This window comes from Astatotilapia calliptera, chromosome 18 (genome assembly GCF_964374335.1).
Source record: "Astatotilapia calliptera chromosome 18, fAstCal68.1, whole genome shotgun sequence".
NCBI lineage: Eukaryota > Metazoa > Chordata > Actinopteri > Cichliformes > Cichlidae > Astatotilapia > Astatotilapia calliptera.
This window is the reverse complement of record NC_137439.1, coordinates 26,344,653-26,350,707: the sequence shown is the minus strand read 5'-3', so window position 1 is coordinate 26,350,707 and position 6,055 is coordinate 26,344,653. Positions and strand designations below refer to the sequence as shown.

General features: G+C 39.4%; 1 long non-coding RNA gene across 1 annotated transcript; it reads left to right on the top strand.

The window, feature by feature from the left end:
• The first annotated feature begins 3,574 nt into the window (after positions 1-3,574).
• LOC145421856 (uncharacterized) lies at positions 3,575-5,171 on the top strand. The gene is made up of 4 exons (XR_013903228.1): positions 3,575-3,982; positions 4,216-4,279; positions 4,624-4,669; positions 5,147-5,171. It is a non-coding gene; the product is annotated as an uncharacterized LOC145421856 (long non-coding RNA).
• Positions 5,172-6,055: the final 884 nt, after the last annotated feature.

Here is a 6,055-nt window from a genome sequence, read left to right as displayed (position 1 = left end):
TGTGCACTCCTTTTATTTTCCACGTCCTGTTTCTCAGCGTCCTCCTCCTGCCCTCTTGTGTCCTGCTGGGCCATTAAAAAAAGTGAATGCAGTGATGTGATCTGTCATGCCGTGCGGACCTCTGGTACGACTGAGCTGTATGCATGACCAGTGTGACAATGTGGCTATTGTGAGTACTTGTGCGTATGCGTGTGTGTGTGTAAGATTTATAGAAAGGTAGCTGTAATGCCTGAGAAGATGTTTGTGGTGTAGAAAGGGGGAGCTGCCATTCACAGTGGTAAAGTGTGTACAGAGTAATGTCCTTTTGGGTTTGTGTTTGTTTTTGCGTGTGCCTGTGTGTGTATGTGTGTGTGCATGCTAATCTTGCAGTTATGTCATATAGATGTGTATGTAAGGAGACATGTGACCACTCCAAGTAGCTGTACTCATTCATTACTACTAGCTGTTGCTATCAGGTGATCCTTCAGCCTCAGAGCATTTAGTGCATGTCTCATATAAACTGAAGTAAAGGATGCTGTCCTACAGTTAGGTGAAGTACATTATAAACCATCCTGCTCTGCATGAGAGATGCTGGGTCTTTATCATCCATTTGTGCCTACGTGGTAATGGAAGGTGGCTATTATTAGCAGAGGGCCTGCAGTCAACCTAACATGATATTGTACTCGGTTCACAAGCTGGAGGAAACTCACACAGATGTCACAAGCTCACCGTAGCCTTTGTTAGCTACATGTGCACACAGTGTTAGCATGTAGTTAGTGACATTTAGTGAGGTCTGGACTAAAATATAGGTGTAGTAATAATATGCTTCTTGGGCTTAAGATAAAATGTGCAGGTCCTCTCTATAAATCAGAATCATTAATTGCAGTAGTGTGGGCAGTAATCTTGGCCAGGTGGCCTATTTGTACTAGAAGTTTATGCTTTAAAGACCACATTGCTAGTTTTACAAGTTTCAGACACTTAAAAAAATGTAATTCCTGCTGATCATTTTCCATGGCATACCATAAGGTATCAAATTGATCTTTTCTTCCAGGCAGGAGTAAATGTCAGGAGTGTATAAAAATCAACTTGCAGAAACTTGAAACCTACTTGAGATAGGGCTGGAAGCGCGTAAAAAGAAGAAAACCAAGGGAGTGGGTGGAAAGGATGGACGTCGTGGAAAGGGCAGAATTTATTGTCTGCTAACATAAAGTTAAGCTACTGTAAGAAACTGTAAATATCTAAAATACTGAACAAAAGTCAGAGGATAAGATGTGAAGAGAAAGCAGAGAAAACCTGTTCAAACCGCTCATCGGAGCAGAACTGTTCTTTTTCCTTCTTTATTTGAAACCTCCTCTGTGTCACTGGTAACAGCGGCATGCTAGTTGAGCTACACGCAACTGACAACCAAGATAGCTGACTAGCTGTTTGTTTTAGGGATTTACACAAATTATGGATGCCATTCTTCTGTTTATCGAGGTTTGCGTTTATACAAACTGTGTCATAGTCTGAAAGAACTTGACAGTGAATCCAAGGCATCGTTCTTGACAATACTTTGTCTAAAAACATTAGTCAGTTTCCACTGTGAACATTTCTCCTACAGCTTTAGTCTTATCTTCTTTCCTAGATGCAGTTTCCTTTGTTGTAAATAGCTGTGTGTAGATGTCAGTGTGTAGCTTTCTTCTTGAGCTTCCAGCTGTATCATCTGCTAATTAACTGTGTAAAATGTAGAACAACAGTATATAGTAGAGAAGAGACTACAAGCTGCAGAACAGACACTGCAAGGATACCTGAGGTTAAATTTGGTCATATTAAGAAAATGATATAGCTGTAAAAAGGCTGAAAGTCTTGTAGCACATTACCAATAAATGCAAATCCATTTGTATTTCACGTGCAGAGTAAAAAAAACCCAAAATAACTTGAATTTTAATCCTCGATTTTGAAAGTGGAATAATGGCACTATAGGGAAGTTACATAGTTAAATTATCAGCAGTAATGTGAAGAACATGTTATTTGTGAGTAAGTAGGGTGACGTGTGAATCCATCACTTTGGTCCTTGGAAATGTTTTGCAGAATTGTGTCTAAAGATTGTGTGTCTGTGAGTTGGCATGAAGGAGACCCTAACTCAACTATATTTACAGCTAGTATCATTAATTAGTATGATGCCTCTGTTTAATGAGGCTCTCCTCAGGCAAACTCTGTAAATGGGTTACAAAAACAACACAGTCCTGCTGTGACGCACAGTGTGATCTGCATCGCTTTGCAGTCAGTCTGACCAGACCTCTTGTACTCGCTCGGCGTGTGATACGTAGTCGTTCAACAGGTTTGTTACTCATCAGTGTTGGGACTGATCTTTACCAACAATGTCACATGCAGGTTAGGACTGGAGAGAAGAATCGTGGTACAGACCTGTGATTGACTAACAAAGAGACAGGATGCAGGAATAATATTTGCCAATCGAGCCACTAATACGTCACATCACAGACCCTGTCAGAAGAACGTGAATGCTACTGATTAACATTTATAATATTTGTTAGGATTTAAGTATGAGTGAAGGTAATCACCACATCAGTGACTCGGTATTAATTTAATTTTGAAATGAGTTTCTCCTGTTTTGTGTTTATCTTAACGACACAATATCTGTGACATGAATTAAAAAAGTAAGGCACAAAAAAAAAATTAAAAGCGGTAAGTCTGTTTAGAAAATGTGATCCAGTTTAAAGCACAGCATGCAGATTACACAAAGGGATGATGAGCAGAGCAACACACAAACGGTATCAGCTGCTTCTGAGTGGCACAAAATGTTCATCCTCCCAACTGTTCATCACACGTGTCCCTGTCGCTCTGGATTTGACTATCAACTGCGCTCACTTCTTCTAAAACACAGTTATGCAAACCTGTCGGTTGCTTATTGGGGGGGAAAAGAAAATGCGTGCACACGCACTCAAACTCACACTCAAACACACAGACTTTTTTTTTTTTTTTAAAGAAAACTGCTCTTTGTCAGAATTTGTTTAAGGTGTCTTTCAAAGATTTTTAAGTGGAGTGCATTTAACTTTACACTTATTCAGACTTTTTATTTAAGTGAAAAGTTACATGTTATAGTGTAATAGTACGCAAGTCAAAATACATTAAAATACCTAAAGTCACTCATCTTGGTTAACTGCACTTTCTGGAATATAAGTACGTTGAATTATTGAGCCAGAATAAGTGATTCATTACTGTGACTATCACAGTAAGCGCTCTAGACCAGTGATGTTGGACTGGAGCACTTTTGACCCATTAATTCACTCATTAAACAAAAGAGTACTTTATCTTTAATTATACCAGCAAACAGCCTTCATAGATAACACCCAGAGAATTTTTGTTTAGCATGTTAGCTAATTCTCTCCGCTTTGTATTGCTAATTAGAGAATGTTAGTATGCTAACATTTTATGCTTTAATTTGCTAACATGTTAATAGATGTGATGAACTCCAAACATCAGAATGCTAACACTGTAAATGCACGTTAAGCTAAAGTTATTATTAGTCGGGCCTAGGTAGCCTCACGGACCTGTTAGCATGCTAGCATGGCTATAGACTTGATGTAATTTTTAAATCAATACACTCCTGCAGCATGGAGCATCATTAAACAACCTCCAGTTATTTTTATTGTCAGTTGATAATAAGTGCTCCAAATTACATTTGCATACAGCATGTTCTGTGTCCTAATCATTTCAAAAACCTTTGAAAAATCACTATAAGGTGAAACAGAAAAAACGTTTTTCTTTGTGTTTATCGTTCTGATTGCATCGCTGCATGTTGCCAGCCGACAGTGCTGCAGGACTTTTGGCATTCAGTTTGGCTGATGGGACGCTGTACTAGATCCCTGGCTGCTCTGCTCTGAATCGTGCTAATGAAGTGAACACATTGATCAACGGTTGTTCATTTTTTCTTAACAGCCTACATAGTCAGGAAGGGGACACTGCTTCGTTTTATGTGGAGGCTCTCTCCAGATTGCCTGGGGTTTGTTCCAAATCAATACGTTAATTTTTATCTTACTGTAACTTCTCTGTATCCACTAGCCCGTACTCATCCCCAGGCTCTTATACACCCAGCCCATTACTCTTCTTTGTTATTTGCTTTCAAGTGCATTTTAATGTCTAGATAGTTAATTTTATATTTGGCTATAACAACTTAAAATGAGTTCTTAATGATAATGTTCACGCGCTCCTTTCCTGTGTGTGTTTCTATGCTAGGACTGAAAAACCGAACCAGGAAAGCCCTGGGCTTACGAAAGAAAGACAAGGACAAAGAAACAACGTGAGTTTCCTCAGACACTCACTGGTAACAGGAGAAAATCCCTAAAACACTTTGAGAACTCATTGGTTTGAGAATGTGAATGCATAGATATGTAAAACAACCCAAACTACTGCTATGACACTAATAAAGTTCTTGTTGGATTTATAAAATTATAGGAAATTTTGTGCTATAGGTCTATGCGGTACCTGCAAAAGATACCAAAAATAATCTGAGTACCACAACATGGGTATTTTACATTAAATAATTTAAAACAAGACCCACTTTTTTAAAACCACATACAAATGAAGAAAAATCTACTGGTATACTGGTACCTAATTTTTCCATCTGCTTGTTTTGTCAAACAGGAGCTCACCTGACAAAGAAGGAAGTGGAAGTGGAAAGAAAGGAAGCGTACGTACATACACAATGAAAGTGTTTCCTTTAATTTACCTGGGTTTTTTTGGCCCTCTAAGTGTTTGTGACTGTTTAACAGAGGAAACTATACCTAGGAGATTATAACAGCACAACAGGAAACTACAGCACAGTGACTTTAACAAGATTTAAACGGATTAGTTGGAGGTCTCTTCCTGTTAAAAGGTAGTTTTTCTGCACCGCTGTTTCCAAATGCTGCTTTTTGGGGATAAAAATTTCATTTGGGTTCTTTCTTTACCTGGACATATAAACACTTTGGGAAGACTGTTAACTGGTGCTATGAATAAAATTACATTTAACTGAACTGGGCCTGCAGCAATAATTTATTCTGATTATGGTACATTAAAAAAAATCTAAAAGTATATTAAAAAAATATAATTTTGATATTAAAAGAATTTTAGTTTAACGTCATAAGCTTTTATCGTTTTGCCTTCTTTATGATCTCCGTTTTGATAGAAAAAGGCCAACGGGGCTCCCAATGGTTTCTATGGGGAGATTGATTGGGACAGATATGTAAGTATCCACAGCCTACACCTGCACATTTTCTCTCTTTGTCTCTCTTTTTGCATGGACTCTGCAGCTCTGGCATTGGAAATACTTGCAGTGCTGTGCTGTGCAATCAGTGTCATGTGACGCTAGGTTTAAAATTACAGAGTAAAGGGTACAAATGTGTGTGAGTTATGGCGGTGCATAATCTGTGAGTCAGCAGGAGCTTCATCTACCAAGTGGAACGTCTCCAGCAAGACATCTGTGAAATCTAATCTGCATTTCTATGCGCTGCTGAAGAGTTTGAGAGTGGCTAGAAACAACCGTCACCATTTCCCTCTCGCTGTCTCTCTTTTGCAGGCCTCTCCTGATGTAGATGAGGAGGGCTTCAGCCTCCGGCCTGGTGACGAGGGTGATGATATCCTTTTAGTCGGAAGGAGAAGTAGCACTCTTAGGAGTCTTCGCCAGCAAAAACTATTGATCTGTTTGGCTTTGTGACTCATTGGTTGAGTGCTTTTCAGCATTAAATAGGCCAAATCCCTGCGTATGTGCACCCCTGCTGCAAGGCAGCCGGACACAGCCACATTAGGTCGAACCGGCTTTACAATTGTCGCTAAACCACAGTTCTCATTAACCACTGACGCTCAGTTCTGCTCCCACAGGTGTCAGCAGTGGGAGTATATGTTTGAACTGGATTCATAGATAGTTGACACTGTGGAGACCTTCCCTGAGCAGGAAGATTTAGTGGAGGTGGAGAAGGAGTGTCAGTTACAGCAGTTGTAATACTGGTAACTGGGACACAGAATGGATATCTCACTCCTGTCCTGCACCGTTGTCCTTGCTTTAAATGCTACAGAAGGTTGAACTATCTGCATTTTT